At 43.1% G+C, this 21,660-nt stretch overlaps 1 pseudogene; it reads right to left on the bottom strand.

The window, feature by feature from the left end:
- Nucleotides 1-6,003: 6,003 nt before the first annotated feature.
- The window catches only part of LOC101285598 (60S ribosomal protein L23a-like), a 137,764-nt pseudogene continuing 122,107 nt past the window's right edge, over nucleotides 6,004-21,660 (bottom strand).

Raw genomic sequence — 21,660 nt, 5'->3', positions numbered from 1 at the left:
GAGGGAATTGTTGTCTCTGTCCAGCTTCTCACCTGATAAGGCAACCACCTCCAGTAATAACCAAACACCAATAAAATCATCTGCCTAAACTCACTGAAAAAAAAAATCAATTCCCTACCACCCTTCCCACCTTCTTCTCTCCCCACAGAATGGGTTGACTGTTCTAACGTCATCAAGTTGTTGGTGTTTAATGGCAAGCAGAATGGGAATTCCAAAACGTACATACATTCATTCATCCACTTATGAAATGTGTGTAAAGCATCATTTAGAATGTGAAATGGTTGTTGAGAGCTAAGAAAAATCAAATTTTATATCTTCCCCTTAACTAATCTCTCTGCGCCTCACTGTGGTCATTTGTAAACTAGGGATTACAGTACCTCCTTCTGGAGTTATTGTGAGTATTAAGAGAGCAAAATGTGAAGTAATCAGCACATTGCCAGGCACCAAATAACGGGTTCATAAGTGTTATTTCCAAATACTAGCTATAACTTGGACATATGGATAAAGAGGCCAAATAGGTTTGTTTTTTAAGCTGGGGATTTTTATTTTAAAAGATCACCTAAAAGTGCAGCAACTTAAACATAATGTAAGCTTCTTGAGGGTAGGGATATTTCTTTGCTTTGTTCACTGAAGTACCTTCAGTAACTAGAAAAGTGGCTGATAATAAATATGTATTGAATAAGCGAATGAAGCTTCATGGATAATTAGGCAACACTGAACAAATGTGATGTGTTAGGAAGATGCACATAAGTGTAAGAAATAATATTAAGCAATCACAGAAAAGCAGTATTTTATTATGTAGATATAAAAATTTGAAGGAATGTAAATAGTCCTGCCTCAGTTAGGGAGTTAGAGAGAATATCCTTAATGCATTAAAAGAGAATATAAACTAAATAAAAACATTTCTGAATAGCAAAAGACAAGCTGCCCTGCACATTAGTTTGGTCATCTGAGCAATTAGTTAATTCTGTTTGATGATAATGAGGTTGGCAATTCTGTATTATATAAGTGGATCTGGCTAAGAGCTCTTTATAACTATTGAGAAAGGGTAAGATAAGACTTTGCAAAGACACCACCTGGGCAGAAAATACCACAGGAAATGCAGAGACCTAAAGACAGAGGGCTTGTAGTGTTCTGTTAATCACTGAACAATGGCTACTATACATTACACCGTGAGAAGGAAATCTTCTAATGCCAGCTCAGTGGCAATGATCTGTAGGCTCTTTCCCAGGTTCTAAAAGAGCCAGTGCATTTTCCTGTCCTTGGGCAGTTGCTCTGGGCTTTCCAATAGCCTGTTAATGGTCCTCAATGGTTTCCTGAGTGATTTGGAGAAAACAGTCATTGAAAGTAGCACTGGGAAAGAAAAGAAGGGAAGGAAGGAGCTTTTCTGGTTTTGTGAGTAGCATTGCACAACCTGGTTACGTAGCTATATTAAGAGCATTGTAACACCCAAACTTTGGTTAGATGCACTGTGAAACAACCATCATTCCTTTATAACCAAATTCACCTCTTGAGGGTCATATCAGAAGTCAGATGTCAAAAACTCACTTTTTAAAATTGAAGTATAGCTGATTTACAATGTTGTGTTAGTTTCAGGTGTATAGCAAACTGAATCAGATATATATATATATATATATATATATATATATTCTTTTTCAGATTCTTTTCCATTATAGGTTATTACAAGATATTGAATATAGTTCCCTGTGCTATACAGTAGGTCCTTGTTGTTTATCTTTTTACATATAGTACTGTGTATCTATTAATCCCGAACTCCTAATTTATCCCTCCCCCTGCCTTTGATAACCATAAGTTAGTTTTCTATGTCTGTGAGTCTATTTCTGAAAAACTCACATATTTTAAAAAATACTAGAAGAGGGCTTCCCTGGTGGCGCAGTGGTTGGGGGTCTGCCTGCTGATGCAGGGGATGCGGGTTCGTGCCCCGGTCCCGGAAGATCCCACATGCCTCGGAGCGTCTGGGCCTGTGAGCCATGGCCGCTGAGCCTGCGCGTCCGGAGCCTCCGCTCTGCAACGGGAGAGGCCACAACAGTGAAAGGCCCGCGTAATGAAAAAAAAACCAAAAAAACAAACTAGAAGAGCAAACTGGTTTGCTCTGAGTTCTGCTGAGTTCAGTATCTTAAATTTCAGTTAGGCAACATGATTTACTTTCCTGTGAAACAGGATTTTTATTGAACTGAACCCAGAGGCAGCACTATAACAGCTAGCCAAGCTTAATGTAGCTACTGATGAGGAAACTTGCTTATTTTAGGGGTAGCAGAAAAATTACTACCAACAGTTGGGAATAAAATGGTGTCAAGACATCTAGATTATCAGGCTAACTGAGGCATCTCTTAGTGACTCTGAATACAGAAATCGTTTTGTAGCTTATCTGCACATGTTTTATGTCTCTCATTAATGTTTTCAGTATCTTGCTGCAGTCGTTTTGAGGCAGAGCCATGTTTAAAGGAAAATACATCATAAAACTGGTGGATAAATTCTGGCTTATTTATGTTAGATAGAACCGCAAAATATATGACAACTTGTTTGTATCTTCTTTCTCTCCCCAGGTGGTGATTACATTAAGAAATTTATGTAGAGTGACATTATTTTCACAGCAAGCGTTAAACAAATTGAAGCGTTATTGTTGAGCCTCACATCAGGTTTACCTTTCCTGGATGGTTGGGATTACGTTGGCTGAGACTTCATAAAAAGCACCCCCAGCCCCACAATTCAGGGAGGAAATCATTTCATGCAGTTATTTCCTTTCATTTCACTTCAGTCCTTCTGTTTTATTCTTTTTGGAAATACTCCTATTTAGGGAAGAAAAAAACAGAAGTGATGACTATTACCTCTGATATGTACTACATTGTTAATGTTAATAATAGGAAGTCTTTCACATACATGAGAATAATACCGTCTCCCCAAAATAGGTGGCATCTGAGATAGGCTATAATAATATCTGCTTTCCATAAAGCTTGGGAGCAGTATTTTGCCTTTGAAGACTTGAGGACTAATTCAAAGAATTTTGGGGGAAAACCTGAACTTCTTACTATTCAGCATTATGTGTAAACTGTGCTCTGCACGGTACAATCTGACCTCTCCTTGAAGTCCACTAAAGTAACATCACACGACTGCCATTCCCTTCAAGACTGGAAAAATAAGATGCCAGTCCTATGAGGCCCACCCAACAAGCAAAATATTAGGCAGATAAAATTCTTAAGTACAGCAGGTTTTGCTTCCATGATTCAACGCTGTAAATTTTTTTGCATCTTGAGCCCATGACAATTTAAAAATCCAAATTTTAAAAAGGAGACCTTTTTAAAATTGGGACCTCAATTATGTAATTTCAAGCATGTTATGTCATTGATTTCATGGGCATACCCCAGATATCCTAATCAATCCAGTGTTCCTCAAATATTAACGTGTACATGGATCACCTAACCATTTTGTTAAAATCAATTTTTGATTTGGTAGAGCTGGGACAGGGCCTGAGAATCTGCATTTAGAGCAAGCGCCCACCAGATGCTGATGCTGCCATTCCCACATTTTGGGTTGCAAGACCCTAAGCGTTTCCTTTTTAAGAGTGTTTGGTTTGCTATCCAGTATCCCACAGTAGTTAGCTCTGGGGCCACTACCAGATACAGAATACTATGGTATGCAAACACAAATCGACTTTCTTTCAAAGGAGGTGGTATTTATCTGAAACATTCCTTTATTTTAACTGCCTTCACCTGGGCACTTGGAAATAAATCTTAAGTGAGAGTGAGAAAGTCTGGACTTTTTGTTCCCTCGTGACAAGAGATTGCCTGGTTGTTTGTGAGGTCCTGGGTCACCTTCTAGTTTTTAGTAGTCATTGCAACTGTGCACAGACATGCCGGTTCTTGTCTCCTTCCAGGCTCATGGAGGGCTTATGCTTCTTCACACCCGTTGCAAATTGGCATGGTTGTGTAACTTGCTTCGGCTGACGAAGCATGAGGACATGAGATATGCATCACTTTCAGGCAGAAGCATCAAAAACCAGTGCACAATTTACCAAGTGTCCTTTTTCCTGTCTTTGTGCTCTTGGAAACATATCCAAGATGGAATCTCTGTCAAGCTTAGATCCCCGAGTGACTACAGCATCAGAGAACAGATCCCCTACACACACATACATCAGTTCAAATTGGTCATGTAACATAAGCAAGAAATAATTAACTAAGATTTAGGGGATATTTGTTAATGTGGCATAACCTAACCCATCCTGACTTGTACACTAATTTAAACCACTTCTGAGAAGTAATTCTTAGAAAGTTCAAAAGAGTTTTATAAAACAGTTTCACAATTACAGACTGTTTTTAAGTGCATGAGAGGTTATGTATGTGAGGTGAATCATTCCTTTTGAAGGGAAAATCAAAGTAATCAATTTATAACTGTATGATCTATCTTCTGAGTGACCTTCATTGAGTAATTTAATCCCAGGTTTATTGAGCACCTATGTAAAAGGACTGTATAAGAAAATATCTTGAAACCTAGCTGAGAGAAGAATTAGTGGCTGGTAGCATTTTCAGATACCTTCAGAGAAGGGTTCTGAAGAAATAAAAGAGATGTCATGTTCACATTCTAATTTTAGGGTGTCAGAATCATCTTGCAACAAGGGACCAGGATATGTTTAAAACATTTCAGGCAAGATTTAACATTATGAGACAGTTTGGATTCTTATCACAAGGAATTTGAAAGAAAAAAAATGAAGCCTCCAGTTTAAATTGCAGATTATGTTCAGACAAGACAACCCTGAAAATTATTTCTATCTGGGGAATCCAGATAGAAAGGTGAATGTGTAAATTTCTTCAATATCCCCTGGCAGAAACATCATCACACGGGTTAATGAGTTTATTAAAATAGATGGTGAAAAAAAATAAGAAATAGTGTTTATCTCTTATTGATATTGGATAGTCTCCCTTTAATCACAGCCTTTTTTTTCAGCTTTAGTATGAAGCTACTTTCGAACATATAAAATTACCAAATTACTTCAGCTACTGAAATATATTAATATAGCTTATAATACATTTTATCATTTCAGTAGAAGGTTCTAAATAAGACTGGTCAGCTTAGAAGCCAGAAAGAAATTAGTTCTAAGTTATTTCCTCACGACTGAAATTGCAAATGTCAGATTCCATTACAAGTGGCTAAGACAAGAGCTCCTCTCTTGCTTCACTCAGTGCAGGGTAGCCCAGAAGTCTGTGCACTAAGACTTTGGGACCCTCTTACCTTTATTGAACCCCTATAACATTGCGCATCCTGTGTTAACTGCTGAAGACCCGGCAGTGAGCAGCACAGATGTGCCACCTGCTCTCACAGAGCCTCCGATCTCTCGGAGGTGTCAGCCCAATAAGTCAATGTTTGTGAGTTGTGAGTAGCTACTGTGGATAACAAACTACCCCCAGACTTAACGGTTTAAAACAACAACTGTTTGATTATCTCTCATGGACTCTGTGGGTCAGGAATTCAGAGTCAAGGTGTGGCTGGGTGATTCTTCTACTCTAGAGCCACTGAAACACTCTGTGGGACTCGGCTGGTGGGTGGGCTGGTCTAGAGGCTCCCAACAGCTGAACTCACGTGTCTGGGGGCAGGAGTGGCTAAAAGACTGAGCTCACAAGGGACCGTCAACTGGAGTGACGAGGCACGGTGTTTCCAGCCTGGTGGTCTCAGGGCAGTTGGATTTCCTACATGGGGGCCAGGTTCCCCCAGACCAAGCATCCCAAGAAAATTAGGTGGAAACTTCATGGCCTTTTTGGACCTAGACTGGAGAATCACACAACAAAACTTTTTAACGATTTCTTGTTGGTTACAAGTGAATCATAAGGCCAGCCTAGATTCAAGTGAAAGGAAACTGAATTCTATTTCTTGCTGTAGGAATGATAAATTCACACTGTAGAAAGCTTGTGGAAAGGAGGCTACTATTATGGCCATCTTCTTTTTTTTTATGGTGAAAAAAATTTATATTTAGAGTTAGCTGGACTCAGTTTAGATGAACCCAATTTTGTTGGCAACATCCAAAGCATCATAGAAGGGAGCCAGTCGAACATATGTCTTCTTCTCTCCATCAGGTCTGATCTGGTGTTGACCTTGGCCACATCAAGGTCATAGAGCATCTTCACAGCCTGTTTGATCTGGCGTTCTTTGGCTTTGACATCCACAATGAACACAAGTGAGTTGTTGTCTTTCATCTCCTTTATGGCTGACTCAGTGATCAGGGGGAACTTGATGATGCCATCATGGTTAAGCTTATTTCTCCTGGGGGCACTCTTCTGAGGATATTTGGGCTGCCTCCAGAGCTCCAGTGTCTTGGGCCATCGGAAGGTGGGGGATATGTGAATCTTCTATGTGACCATCTTTGAAAATGCAATCTACCAGAGGAAGAAAGAAAGAAAAAAGCAGAGGTGGAGGGAAAGATTTTATAGACCTAAAGGTAAGAAGGAACAGGCAGTTAGAAAGATAGTAAGTAGGAGGAAGGCAATGGAGAGTTCCCCAGGCAGAGCAAATACTTCTTGCAGAGGTCCTGAGATGAAAAGGAATTTGCCAAATTTGAAGAACTAAAAAAATTAAAAGTAAAACAATAAAAAATCCAGTGTATCTGGGGCTTCCCTGGTGGCGCAGTGGTTGAGAGTCTGCCTGCCGATGCAGGGGACACGGGTTCGTGCCCTGGTCCGGGAAGATCCCACATGCCGCGGAGCGGCTGGGGCCGTGAGCCATGGCTGCTGAGCCTGCGCGTCCGGAGCCTGTGCTCCACAACGGGAGAGGCCACAACAGTGAGAGGCCCACGTACCGCAAAAAAAAAAATAAAAAGATAAAATTAAAAAAATAAAAAAGCCAGTGTATCTGGAGCATGGAGGGAGAGGGTGAGGCTTCACATATCAAGAGATCAGGTAGCATCTTGCAAGCCATGTTAAGATATTTGGAGGCTATGTTAAGAGCAGGGGAAATCAGATGTTTGAGCAGAGGAGGAACGTGATCTGAGGTTCTGTGTGGATCTTTCTGAATGAATTGGAGGGGTCAAGTCTGGGCCAGTTAGGAAATTGTTGCAGTGTCCACGCTGATGATGAAGATGGTCTGAATTAATGTGGCAGCAGAGAGACAGATTGGAGTTCTATTTAGAAACGTAATTGACAGGTCTTGCTGGTGGAAAAAACGTGGAGAGGCTAGGGATTGTGAGATGTGTTAGTTTCCTAGGGTTGCTGTAAAAAGCTATCACAAATTGGGCAGCTTAAAAATAACAGAAATTTATTCTCTCACAGTTTTGCAGGCTAGATGTCCGAAATCAAGGTATTGGCAGGGACATGCACTCTCTGAAGCTCTAGGGGACAGTCTATTCCGTGCCTTTCTCTTGGCTTCTGCTGTTGCTGGCAAGCCTTGGTGCCCCTTAGCTTTGCAGACACATCACTCCAATCTCTGTATCAGTCATCTCATGGTGTCTCTCTCGTGTTTCTCTGTGTCTCTTCTCCTCTTTTTATAAGGACACCAGCCGTATTGGATTAAGGATCCACCATACTCCAGTATGTTGACCTGAAACAAACAGACTGCCAGATATTTCTCCAACAAAGATGGGTTTATTTGGGATCAGCAGAGAATTGCAGTTTGGGGGTCTGCAACCACGTGGAGCCATACGTAAGGGAAGGAAGGCGCTTTTATAGAGAAGGAAAGGAACTTGGCAGGGCCGTAGTAAACAGGGTCCATGGGTTTTCATTGGCTGAGTCCGCCCCAGGCAAGAGGAGAGTCTTTCTTCCTCCTGTTGGGCTCTGCTACCATCACAGGGCGTGAGAGCTCCCTTTTCTGGTCTCGGGACTCCATTTGATTGAGGTTTCTGTTCATTAAGTGTTTCACAAGTGTGATCTCATCTTAACTTACATCTTAATTACATGTACAAAGATTCTATTTCTAATAAGGTCACACTCACAGGACTTCTCAACATATCTTTTGGGGGGCACAATTCCACTATATGAGGAAAAGGAAGGAATAATCAAGGATGCCTCCCTGTTTTCCAGTGTGAATGCTTGGGGAATAGTGGTGCATGGTATTGAGGTGACAGCAGCCTGGAGGAAGCAGCTAGGCAATCAGGTGTTTTACTTGGAACAGGTTAAACTTCAGATGACTCTGAGACGTCCAGGTGGAGACGCCAAGCTCGGACAGACAAGTCTGGAGGTTTCGGAGGGAAATCTGGACGGCAAGCCCTATGTTGGAGGAACTGTAGCCTGTTGAGGGACAAGCAAGGGAGTGCAGGACAACTGGCTGGCGGGAACAGAGAGAAAAGCCTAGAGCCCAGGGGACCTCCATTCCATTTCTCAAGACAGGAGGGAACACCAAGGCCAATGGTGTGCTGGCAAACGTGTGACAACTAGCTCCCCAGGGGGGAGGAGAGGAGAGGAAAGCCCTGATTTGGAGAGTGTGCCAATTCCCAGGTTGCAAATATTCCCACCATGGCCACAGGCCTGCAAAATTCCTGAAAATTTCAAAATCGATCCTTGCAGGCTGGTCCAAGCTGGCTCCGGGACAGCCCTGAAATCAAGGCCCTGTTTCATGCCACTGGTTGTGCGAACTGATCAATTAACTTACCCTCCCTGGGCGTGGTGTCTTCATCTATAAAATGAATGGCTGCTCCTAACGGTCCCTGCCTTCTCTCACAGAACATGAATCCCAACAGCAACATTTTGGTTCTGTCCTGATAATAATGAGGCCCTCTGAGCAGAGTATGTGGTATTTTTACAGCTAAACAGTTGAACAGATAAAGTATAGGTAGTGACACTCCTGCTCAGTGACTGTCAGTTCCTGGAACTAGAAATGCACGTGGTGGGGAGGGGTAGGTATTGAGGAAGGGGACATAGACTCCACCTGTGATGAGAGACGTGGACAATTTTTTTTTTTTTTTTTTTTTTTTTTGCGGTATGTGGGCCTCTCACTGTTGTGGCCTCTCCCGTTGCGGAGCACAGGTTCTGGAAGCGCAGGCTCAGCAGCCATGGCTCACGGACCCAGACGCTCCGCGGCACGTGGGATCTTCCCGGACCGGGGCATGAACCCGTGTCCCCTGCATCGGCAGGCAGACTCTCAACCACTGCGCCACCAGGGAAGCCAGTGGACAATTTTTTGAAGCTCATGTGGGACCAGAGATATTCTTGTGTTCACTTTTGGAAAATACAAACTGCCACATGAGCTTTCTAGAGGAACGGTTTTCTCATATCTTTGGGTAGGATGTCAAGGCAACATAATCATGCCTCCCGCAAGGTACCTCAAGTCTTTTGGACCATGGATGTCTCTGATACAAAGGTCATAACAGAGGTCTGAAGGGAGGAGAGGTATTTCTTCTCCTCCTTATGGGAGGAGAGGTATTTCTTCTTTTTCCCATAGTCTTGAGATCAACCCAGAAGCAAGGGAAGGGGAATAAACAGGACTGACCTAATAGTGACATTCATGAATAGTGCAGGAAGCCAAACATGGGGCTGGGTGCGTATCCCTCTCCACTGGGATGCCTGTGGGGAGGGAAACACCATCAGGATCCATTGAATGGCCATAGTCTGCATGTTGGGAAAGTATGGATTATACATTTCTATCCATCTGCATCAGTGGGAAACGTCATGTTCAACAGAGATTGATTTGTAACAGCAGAGATTCATTTGCAGTGGCTTAAACTCACAAAGGTTTATTATATAAGAGACAACTGAAAATCAGCAGGTTAGGACAGTTCCACAGTCTTCATGGGTTAGTTTTCCCTCTATTTTTCTGCTCTGTTTTCTTGCTCTATTTTTCCATATCCATTCAAAAGATCACCTCATGGTCCAAGGTGGCTGCTGGAGTTCCAGCCATTGTAGCCACATTCCAGGCAGCAGAAAGGAAGATGGAGGAAGGCTTACCCCACTGTCTTTTAGGCAGGCTTCTCAGAAGTCTCAGACTATACTTCTGTTTATATCACTTTGGACAGAACTTAGTTATATGGGCTCACCTATTTACAAACAAGGCTGGGAAATGTACTCCTAAGCAGAAGATGTTGCCTGTGGTTTTGTTTTCTAAAGACAAAAAGTGAAAAATTAGTATTTGGAGGCAAGGCCATCTATGTTACATTTCCTACTTAAGAGGTAAAAAAAGATACCCACCAAGTTAAATGCATCATAGTGACCTTTCTAGTGATATGTAATTGTGATAACATTTATTCCTTTTAAGTACCTACAAGAAATGAGAGATTTACTTCATTATTTCAAAATGTGAGGTGGAAAAAAAATCGGTAGAATCCATTTCCCTACTCTAAACAGTTGACGACAACATACAAACCATGTTTTAAACCTCCCCCTAATTTCAGAGCGCCTTTTGCTCCAAATGACTGAAGTCGCAGCTAATGCAGGATACAAGAAGACAATCTGGAACTTAAAGGATGGCACTTTCATTGAAATGTTCCGTGAGCTGATGCCTGCGCCTCGTGTTTCTAACATAATCGTGCCTCTCCTCGAGGTGCTGACAATTTAGGCAATTGTCAACATTAAAATATTTGCTCAGTGTTACATAGACACAGATGTGCACGCCCATCTGCACAGAAAATGTCATGAAATGTTGCTCTAGTTTTCTCTGCCTGCAAATATCCTATACTCACAGGCCCACCCGAAGTCCCATTTCATTCCTGAAGCTTTCCTTGGCCCCAGTGCTCTGTCGTCTCTCCCCTCTCTGCACTCGGGGACCAATTCTACTGTTTGCATTTAACAATTAGTACCCAATACTTAACACACACTGAGAGAACATTTAACATTAGTCCCAAACACTTTAGTAGTTACTTGTGGCCTGTTAGTGTCATATGTAGAATTCTTAACTTTCCAAATTGAGTATGACTTCTTTGCCTCATACCTTCTCTGAATCATTCCACCTAAGGCATTAAACGTTTCCAGGTTGGCGGAGTCCTGTAGATTGCTCCGGCAGTAGGCATCAGAAACCAGAGGAGAGTATACTAACCAGCTCACTGAATGTTTCCATCAAGGGAAAAAAAACCTCACTCCATACCTGTGAGTCTCAAATGCAAATTGTAACCCACATTCTAGAATAGCTAAAATGGAAAGGGCAGACAATACTTATACATTGTTGGGGGAGTGTATATTAGTACAACCACTTTTGAAAACTGTTTGACCGGGCTTCCCTGGTGGCGCAGTGTTTGAGAGTCCGCCTGCCAATGCGGGAGACGCGGGTTTGTGCTCCGGTCTGGGAAGATCCCACATGCTGCGGAGTGGCTAGGCCCGTGAGCCATGGCCGCTGAGCCTGCACGTCCAGAGCCTGTGCTCCGCAACGGGAGAGGCCACAACAGTGAGAGGCCCACGTACCGCAAAAAAACAAAAAACTGTTTGACCGTATCCATTAAAACTGAATGTAGGAATATTTTATGACCCAGCACTCCACTCCAAGTTTAATGCTCAATAGATATGCATAAAGATATGCAAAATCAGCAACAACAAACATGCACTAGAAGGTTCAGAGCACTACTGATAGTATTCCCAAACTGGAAAGTACCCACGTGTCTTTCAATAGTATAATGGATAAAGACATTGAGTAAGTATATATTCACACAATGGAATATTATATGACAACAAAAATGGACCAACTCTTGCTACATGCAACAACATGGATAAATCTCACAAATATAATGTTGGGTGGAGAAAACCAAACATAAAAGGGGTCTTACTGTTTGGTTTCATTTATATACATTTCAAAAACTGCTAAGTGGATTAGAAATTAGAAATCAGGATGGAGGTCGCCTGAGGTGGAAGGGGTTGCCCTGGGAAAGAGGCACAATGAGGGCTCCTGGCGTGCCGGGGACATTGTATTTCTCACTCTGGATGCTGGTTCCGTGGGTAGATGGATTACCTTTGTGAAACACAAACTGAGCCATGCACTTATGATTTGTGCAATTTTATCTGAGGATGTTATACTTCAATAAAAAGCACGCTAGAAAACAAACACAGAAATGGCAAGCTGTGGTTGGCAAACAGTGGGTAATCACCCATTCCAACTTCCCTGTGTGCTACTGGGCAGTGTGAAATGAAGGGTTTATAAGAAAATCTCCAAACTTGCTTGTAGCTCTAATATCCTATGCTTCTATGATTCCATTGGAAAGACTAGAAGAAAATTCTTTGACTTTAGTTCACGGTAGGAAATTCGATTGCCAGGGAGGGGACCCTGCGACCAGCCAGCCCTCTGTGCCTGAGCTGACTATCCATGTGTCCCACGTCCTGGGGGGCAAGCAGTGTGTGGTGGGGCAGAGCATCCTTTCCTGAAGAGGTGAGAGGCGGGAGGCTGTGCTGCAGCCGTACTTCCTAGATTTCTCCTTCACCTTCTCGTCCATCATCCTCTTTCTGTCTTCCCTTGTCAACAGCTCTCCCGGCTAGCACCCTTTGCTTTCAGGGCTGACAGTTGGCTGGGACAAGTTCCCCCTTTTCTCTTCCCTCGTTGGCACCTGCCTCGGTTCACCTTATTATGGCTGCTGCTGTGAGCTCATGCAACCTTTGTGTGCCGTGTTCCCCACCCACCTAACAGCCGAACCTGCACTGTTAGCTTTTCCTGGAGGCACACGGCATCAAAATCTAAAACTTGAAACACTCTCCCTCTCTGCCTTACCTCTCAGTGGCATACTTGTCAATTTCAATGTGCTGCACTACACCGACTGCTCAGAAAAGAATAATCAAGGGAGAAAATAAACAATCGTGGTGCTACAGATGGGCGGAGGGATCAAAGGTAGACATGGATGGGTGACTGGCCCCTCTCATCCCATCACTTAGTTAGTAAGCACTCTCTGCTCACATATGGGTTACAGAAAATGCAAACCCTGCCGGGTGAGCTCTCCACAAGCTCCTGACCTAACAGGGATGCCGGATGCGGGCAAACGTATAGGTAATCAGCAGTGAGAAACCTCAAATCAATAATAATGCAGTGACGAAATGAAGTTGACACAGGGACACAAAAGGGGCATGGGGCCCTCCAAGACAGCATCACATAAACAAAGCTTCATGGAAGGCAGACAAGTTAAAATTGGAAACACTTTGATCGCAGCCCAAGTCTGAGGCTGGTTTGAGAGATTAATGGAGCATGAAGAAGGCTGACTCCATAATCATGAAACACAGGGATCCCAAGAGTTGGCTCTCTTAGCTTAACCAGGGGGCTTGTGCTGTAGGAGGGAGGGGGATAACTAATGTGATCGTGTGAAGCTAAGGAAAGTTTTGAGCAAGGATAAGTAAAATCTAGTCCATAGTGGAAGCGTTAAGACAAAAACCGTGAATGTTCTAACACTCATTATACTACAAGCATTGTTGTAGGAAATTGGCCTTTCTCTCATCCCACCCTCTTCCACCCAACGCACAGTCCAGACCCAAGTTCTGCCTGCTTTGGGTCCAGTGCATTTGCGGGGACTCAAGAGGTAGAAGAGTGGGGAAAGTAAAGAATATGGGTTCATTCCTTCCCTCCATTCCCACTCCTGATATACAGTCATAAAACAACCTAATCCAACCATTAAAGAATGAGACAGATGTGATGGGACCCGTTGCATCCATTTCTAATTTCTGTGATGTTTCTGGTCCACAAACCAACTGAGCATAATAGAGAAAAACAGCCCGAGTTCTATTGGAACTGCGTGAAGTAAAATGCTCCCAGTGCTCAAGAATGCATCTCACTGCCTACGTTAAGGCTCATTGTCTATAAAGCCACCGAAAGACGAAAACTATTCAAAGCTTAATAGTAAAGGTCATAAGAGCAAAACTTTTATGGGTTTCCCATGTGCCGGCCACAATGTGCTAAGCCCTTGATCGGTATGTCCAGCCATAGTACTGGGATGGAGTTACTGGAACTGTGCCTCTTTTAGAGAAATAAGGAAAGTGAAGGAGAGGCATGTCCATTTCTTTCATTCATTCATTCAACAAACGTTTCTCCTATTGCTTGCCTGGATATAGGGGCTCTGCTCCTCTGCAGGTGAGTGCAGGATCAAGAGCTGGTGCCTTAGTCTGCTTGGGCTGCTTAACAAAGTACCACAGACCGGGTGGCTTAAACAGCAGAATTTTATTTTCTCACGATTCTGGACGCTGGAAGTCCTTGAAGATGTGGTTTCTCCCAAGGCCTCTCTCCTTGGCTTGCAGATGGCCAGCTTCTCTCCATGTCCTCACGTGGCCTTTGCTCTGTGCTGTGTATCCCTGATGTCTCTGTGTCCTAATCTCCTCTTCTTATAAGGGCACCAGTCAAACTGGATTAGGGCCGACTCTCTTGGCATAATTTTAACTTCATCACCTCTTTAAAACCCTATCTCCAAATATAGTCACTTTCTGAACATATGAAAGAGGGAAGGGCATGGACACAAGTCATCCCATGACAGCTGGGAAGACGATTTGATTCCTTGACCAAGATAGTGGGACATTAACTTCATCCCTGTAAGCTGGGGCTGGAAGGTTCCTTTTCCCCAGCAACGTCAAGATTCACAAGAAGGTCTGAACTCGGAGTGGCCGAGTAGTGCGGCGGGTGAACTACACCGAAGCATCCCCCATGTTGTTTGTTATCCAGCCGTCCACCACCTGCAGAACAATGGTGGCCTGTGTGGGCCAAAGGAAGCAGCTGTGTCCAATTGCTCAGAGCGTTTGCTAAAAACATTGAAAAGGAAACATCTGCTTATACTATATTTTTCTTTCTTTCTTTTTTTTCCTTTGAATGGTTCAAAAGTGAATAATGTGGATTTCAGTAACCCTGCCACACAGAGCTGGATTCCTGCCTTCAGTAATTCTTTTGTGCTTGTCACATACATACTCGCTCTGAGGCACTTCAAACACTGTTGATTTATCCTTCCATGAATTTGAATAAAGGTAGCGCTAGGAGCCAAGTTGGTCCTGCCCTTTGAATGGGATTTCACGATCTATCTGCAAACTTATTAAGAGCACCTACTCCTTCCAGTTTTCCAGATTTATTCCGATTACAATTTCTCTTAGTCTCCTTAATCTGAACTAAAGAGCTTTGGGACCCAATAGTGTATTATATCCACCAAAACACTTACTTTATTTACTTCCATCCCTCGAGACATTGCGGAAGAACCACTTAGAAATGTCTGTAAATGTGGCTGGGAAATCACAATGCGTTACCTTCACAGTGCTCTGAAAATCTGCTCCCAACTTTACATTTCTAGCTCCCTTTAGAAGGCAGCCAGTCATAAGAAAATAATGATCAGTGTAGGTTTACATACGAGCATTTTTCTCTCTCCTTTTCAAACCCTTTGCAAATAGTCAACACTGGGAAATCCAGGTACTATGGTACATGGCATCATAGCTGCTTGTCCTGAAAGGCTGCAGAAAATGTGGTGCAGAATCTAACTTCCTCTTGCTTTAAGTCAAAAAGGCTGCCTTTGGTGGAGAACGAAGGGCAACCATCTGCTTACTCAGAGGCGCTCCTCTTTGCACAGGACAGGAAGCTGGGAGGACGTGTGTGCTGCACTGGTTCTAACATGGATCCTTCTGTGACTTAAGAGATCATTTTACATCCCATTGCCTCGCGTTCCTTCTCATTAAGATGGCAGGACTTCACCAGCGTTCCCTCTCACAGGAGTATGGTGTGGAACAATTAAGGGTTAATTAATTAATTGGAGAACAACCATGCAAGAGAGAGAATGAGGACTCCTACTGCATTTCCCTGGCTTTGAGTAAGCCCACTCCTAAATCAGTTTTAATCACAAGCTTAAGCCCTCAATTTTTCATTACTAGTTACATTTTGAGGTTTAAAATGAACATGAATCTCTTGAATATAATTTTTCCCAAATCAGATATTTTGTTTCCCCTGCAAGACTCGTTTCTAGTACCTACTTCACTGGGTTAATCAATAAGTTATCTTGCATTAAATTTAGTAGCTCTATCGTGAGTCAATGAAAATGACCGGGATTTTTTTTCCTTTGCTATTGAATTTTATTGTTGTTTTTCTTGCTTATTTAAGTTAAATGGAAGAAATCCCATTGTTCAATACGAGTTTGCTTATTTCCACCTTTTACTTTCAGAGATAATCTTGGCCAAAACCCAGGACAGAATAATGACAGACCTTGGATGGAAAGCCAATGACTTTCAAAAAAATATCGCTGGTCACCTGCTGATTATCCAAATGCTGGCTTTGTTGGGAGAACATGATGAGACTGTTTTCCTCCCTGTCTCCCTCCTGGTGCTCGTGCCGTTGATGGGAGATGGGCTGGAGTATATATGTGTAGACCAACAGGGCTGCATGAACGGACTTGCCTCCCTGCTGCTGAGAGGGCTGGCGCCAGTCCTAGGCTCAGCCTTAGAGAACTGAGGTTCAAATGCCTTTAGCGCTCCAGATCGGTGATGCCCAGGTGGTGGCTGAACTTTGAGTTCCTTACCACCTTCTTCTATTCCAAACAGAATGGGATCTCTGATTCGTGTTCTGGAGAATGCAAGGCTTGCTCCTCCATCTTACAGAGCAAAGTGCATTCCCACTCCCATGGCCATAGCAAATCAAATTGCTTTATGTTGGAGGTAGAAAGCCTCTAACTGAGCCTGGAGGTGTAGCTGCCACTGTTTTCTAGTTTCCCCAAAAATATGCTGTTCTGGTCCTCAAGGAAACATATGCAGAATCTACTCAGTGTGGAAAATCAGCTCAATTTTATTCCATTCATTCAACCAATGTTTATTGATGATTGACATGTGACACTAACTTCTAGGAACAAGAAGAAGGTGGAGGACACAGTCTGTCTCAACGAGATCAAAGGTAACCTAAGGTGGAAGAGCACAGCAAGGCAGGAAGGTCAGGCCCAAGTCCATTGGTTTGATCTTGTCATAGGAAATCTGGTCAAAGATGGAGTGGGCAGGTTGGAGAAAGAGAGATGAAAGTTTTTCTTTTGGGGATTAAGTATCCAAAGTCCAAATCTGGGAATACTTATTGTATTAAGTATGTCTAAATAGAATACTTCTATTCTTGGAATAGAAATTCCTATACTTTTGCTGGGTGCAGAAGAATTTTTGTTCATATAAATTCTTCCAGATAAAGAATTTGTTTGCTTTTATACACCTTATGTCAAATTTCTTCTTATTAATAATGGAGTGAGAAGAGAGGCCTCAGAGATAATCCAGTCCAAACTCTTCATTTTATTTTTTATTTATTTTTAAAATTAAATTTATTTATTTATGGCTGCATTGGGTCTTCGTTGCTGCACGGACTTTCTCTAGTTCCAGCTAGTGGGGGCTATGTTTTGCTGCAGTACGTGGGCTTCTCATTGCGGTGGCTTCTCTTGTTGCAGAGCACGGGCTCTAGGTGTGTGGGCTTCAGTAGTTGTGGCACGTGGGCTTCGGTAGTTGTGGCATGTGGGCTCTAGAGCGCAGGCTCAGTAGTTGTGGCGCACGGGCTTAGCTGCTCTGTGGCATGTGGGATCTTCCCAGACCACAGCTAGAACCCGTGTCCCCTGCATGGGCAGGCAGATTCTTAACCACTGTGCCACCAGGGAAGCCCCAACCCCTTCATTTTAAATGTTAAAAAATCTAATTCTGAAACTACATGATTTGCCCAAAATCACATTGATTAAAAAAAATGGTGGACTGGGTCTGGAACTCAGTCTTCCTACCCAATCTCGTGTTATTTCAGAATAAGAAATTACTATGTAATTGCTGTAATTTCCCCATGATATTTTTTTCTTCGTCGCTTGAATTTTGTGGAGAAATCTTAAATGTGTCTGGGTAAACTGAATTCATAGAATTAGCTATAATGTGACTTGATAGATTGCAAAATGGCCACAAATTCTTTCCCTCTTTCACTCCTTGAATATATTCTTTACCTTGTGACTGACTGGCTTTAACCAATGGGACATTAACAGGTGTGAGGCAAGCTCAGGCCTCAGGCGGGCTCATGCTTTCGGTTTTACCCTCTTTCTGCTGTTGGGTCCCAGCTTCCCCGTGAAGGAGTGGAAGCTAGGCTGCAAGCTGATGAGAGATGAGTGGACCAGTCAGACCAATATCCCCATCACCTCTGCCAGTAGCCCAGCAGCCCTCGGCCAAATCACCCACTGACCACAGATGCGTGAGTGAGGCCGCCTGGGCTCAGCTAAGCCCCAACCAGACAGAAGAGCACCCGGTCAATGCCTGAGCTGAATAAATGACTGTTGTTTTAAGCCCCATAATAGTTAGGGTGGTTTATTGCAAAGCAAAAATTAGCCACTACAGTGAATGTAAGAATGAATGATAAGCATAGAAGTGAGTTCAAGAGGGGAGAACATACTATTGCCAGTCAGAGTAAATGGTCAGAGGTTTCTTGTGAAACCTAGACTTTATATACAAGAGAGCAGAACCTTAATGCTGCATTTGCTATTTTATGGAGGAAAAGGCAGAAGTTATATTTCGTTTTCTCCGTAAGAGAATCTTCCTCATGGGATGGATACAATTTCTCATTACACTTATTTCCTAACTTAATATCAAGTCTTGGCCAATAACTGGCCACTAATTAACATGAAATTGCAAATAGAACTTTCTATTAAGAGCACAAACACGTATGCATGCACGTGCACACACACACGCAACACTGTCGGATGCAGAATTGTGCCTTCTCTTACAGGGTCATTTATCTGGAAAACTGCTTATTGTTGTCTTTTTGAGCCAGAGCTCTGTTTACTGTGGATTTCTGCCAAGATAACCCTTGGCATTCTTCAAAGCTTTCTCTTTTAACAAGAGCATCTCTATAATGAATATGCTTTCAAGGAGTTGAAATATAACCCTGACAGAATATAAAGATAACTCCTTGTAATAAATAAATACAACACTATTTCCTGTGCTCTTTGAGAATAAAACTTAAAAGAAAACAGTTTTTAAAGTCGCTTCAGAAAGAGATAGGCTCCCGACAATATTCTGTAACTTATTCCCATTGCACCATCTTAGAAATTATAGGAGAAATATATATTTAAAAATAAATATATAATCAGGATGGAAAACAAGAAGAGGTTTTTATTGGTAGATCAGAAGGAAAGTAAAATTGTACCATACAAAGTGAAAACCCATGTAGGAGAGGACTTCTGTACAATGTGGGGCGCTTCCAGCCTAGAGGTGGCAAAGATAGGGGTGGGAGGGGACCTGGGGTGTGGTGGCTTCTGGATCGCTGGTTGGGATACCACCAACAGACAAACTGAACAGTTGACTCTTCTTCCCCTTCCAACTCTGCGGGGCTAGAAAGTGCTCAACAGGACCATCTTAGTCTGAGCAGAAGAATCTGGCATTCAGATGGGACAGGAGGGACAACACTGAGGACGATGGTGACCAAACGTATTAGATATTGCTCCTGTCCAGAAGGTGGCGTGCCCTGCTGAACAACACATCCTGTGCCCACCTGCTACTCCCCAACCTGGAGAGAGGCTGCGGTCCACGCCACCTAGAAGCAGATCCCCCTTACCCAACATAATGAATGAATCATTGAATGGGTTGTCATGGCGAAGACAAAATAGTCACAGAGTCGGGGCAATAGGAAATCGGCAAGAATATGCAAACATTTGAGTGGATCAACAAGTGGAAAAGCAGCACCAAACTCAACAAATTAAGAAACAGAGTTGGGCTTCCCTGGTGGCGCAGTGGTTGAGAGTCCGCCTGCCGATGTAGGGGAGACGGGTTCGTGCCCCGGTCCGGGAAGATCCCACATGCTGCGGAGCGGCTGGGCCCGTGAGCCATGGCCGCTGAGCCTGCGGGTCCGGAGCCTGTGCTCCGCAACGGGAGAGGCCACAACAGTGAGAGGCCCGCGTAGCAAAAAAAAAAAAAAAAAAAAAAAAAAAAAAAGCTTTCTCTTTTAACAAGAGCATCTCTATAATGAATATGCTTTCAAGGAGTTGAAATATAACCCTGACAGAATATAAAGATAACTCCTTGTAATAAATAAATACAACACTATTTCCTGTGCTCTTTGAGAATAAAACTTAAAAGAAAACAGTTTTTAAAGTCGCTTCAGAAAGAGATAGGCTCCCGACAATATTCTGTAACTTATTCCCATTGCACCATCTTAGAAATTATAGGAGAAATATATATTTAAAAATAAATATATAATCAGGATGGAAAACAAGAAGAGGTTTTTATTGGTAGATCAGAAGGAAAGTAAAATTGTACCATACAAAGTGAAAACCCATGTAGGAGAGGACTTCTGTACAATGTGGGGCGCTTCCAGCCTAGAGGTGGCAAAGATAGGGGTGGGAGGGGACCTGGGGTGTGGTGGCTTCTGGATCGCTGGTTGGGATACCACCAACAGACAAACTGAACAGTTGACTCTTCTTCCCCTTCCAACTCTGCGGGGCTAGAAAGTGCTCAACAGGACCATCTTAGTCTGAGCAGAAGAATCTGGCATTCAGATGGGACAGGAGGGACAACACTGAGGACGATGGTGACCAAACGTATTAGATATTGCTCCTGTCCAGAAGGTGGCGTGCCCTGCTGAACAACACATCCTGTGCCCACCTGCTACTCCCCAACCTGGAGAGAGGCTGCGGTCCACGCCACCTAGAAGCAGATCCCCCTTACCCAACATAATGAATGAATCATTGAATGGGTTGTCATGGCGAAGACAAAATAGTCACAGAGTCGGGGCAATAGGAAATCGGCAAGAATATGCAAACATTTGAGTGGATCAACAAGTGGAAAAGCAGCACCAAACTCAACAAATTAAGAAACAGAGTTGGGCTTCCCTGGTGGCGCAGTGGTTGAGAGTCCGCCTGCCGATGCAGGGGACACGGGTTCGTGCCCCGGTCCGGGAGGATCCCACATGCCACGGAGCGGCTGGGCCCGTGAGCCATGGCCGCTGAGCCTGCGCGTCCGGAGCCTGTGCTCCGCAACGGGAGAGGCCACAACAGTGAGAGGTCCGCGTACCGCAAAAAGAAAAAAAAAAAAAAAAAAAAGAAACAGAGTTGATTATAATCCCTATTCTACGACAAATCTAAGAAGACACTGTAGCCATAAAAAATGCTCAGTTAAAGATCTAGGAAATATTTTTTAAATGTACTGTTGAAATTAACAGCTAAGTAATGGGCCGAACAGCAAAACAGACATTGGTGTAACATAAACCAGTGGCCGGGAAGACTAAGGGGAGGAATTCTACCAGAATGCAGGATTTAAAAAGCAAAAAAATTATGGGGTATAGAAGAAAAATTAAGGGGTTTGGAGGAACAAGTCAGAAGTGCCGACATCTAATGAGAATTTTAGGAGAGAACAGAGTGAATGGAGTGAGAGCTCTGAAAGCAATACTAGAAAAAGAAATCACAGAACTAAAGAAAACCATCACGCAAGTTGAAGAGGCCCAACTCCTGTGTTATCAACAAGAGATGTATCAGTAGTATAAGCATGTCAAAAGGTTGAAAATAAATACATATAAAAGCTATAGGAGGTACATGCTACCAAAATAGAACTGAAAAACAACACTTCTAGGCAAAGTTAGAACTGGAAAGCATTAAAGGGACAAGAGATATTTCTTTTTTCTTTTTTTCTTGTTTTTGGCCACACTGCACAGCATGTAGGATCTTAGTTCCCCAGTCAGGGATTGAACCCACACCCCCTGCATTGGAAGCACGGAGACTTAAGCACTGGATCGCCAGGGAAGTCCCGAAGAGATATTTCATAGAGATAAAGGGAACAACTAACCAACGTAACAGTCACAAACTCTCGGCCCTTTATTTCCCAG

This window comes from Orcinus orca, chromosome 16 (genome assembly GCF_937001465.1).
Source record: "Orcinus orca chromosome 16, mOrcOrc1.1, whole genome shotgun sequence".
Lineage (NCBI taxonomy): Eukaryota > Metazoa > Chordata > Mammalia > Artiodactyla > Delphinidae > Orcinus > Orcinus orca.
This window is presented reverse-complemented; position numbering and strand designations above follow the sequence as displayed.